This window comes from Neophocaena asiaeorientalis, unplaced genomic scaffold (genome assembly GCF_003031525.2).
Source record: "Neophocaena asiaeorientalis asiaeorientalis breed wild unplaced genomic scaffold, Neophocaena_asiaeorientalis_V1.1 scaffold249, whole genome shotgun sequence".
Lineage (NCBI taxonomy): Eukaryota > Metazoa > Chordata > Mammalia > Artiodactyla > Phocoenidae > Neophocaena > Neophocaena asiaeorientalis.
In genome coordinates this window covers 6,873,525-6,873,731 of record NW_020172625.1, presented here as the reverse complement: position 1 = coordinate 6,873,731, position 207 = coordinate 6,873,525, and positions in this window count along the sequence as shown.

Genomic DNA, 207 nt, shown 5'->3' with positions numbered 1-207 from the left:
TTAAAAAAAAAGAAAAAAGCCGTAAAAAAAAAAAAAAAACAGTGAAAAGCAGTAAAAAGTGTGAGCTTTGGATCCAGGGTGCCTTAGTTAAACTCCAGTTCTGCTGCTTACAAGCTGTGTGACCTTAGGTTAGTTTTCTTAACCTCTCTGCTACTCACTTTTCTCATTTATTAAATAAGAATAATATTAGTATCTACTTCACAGTAC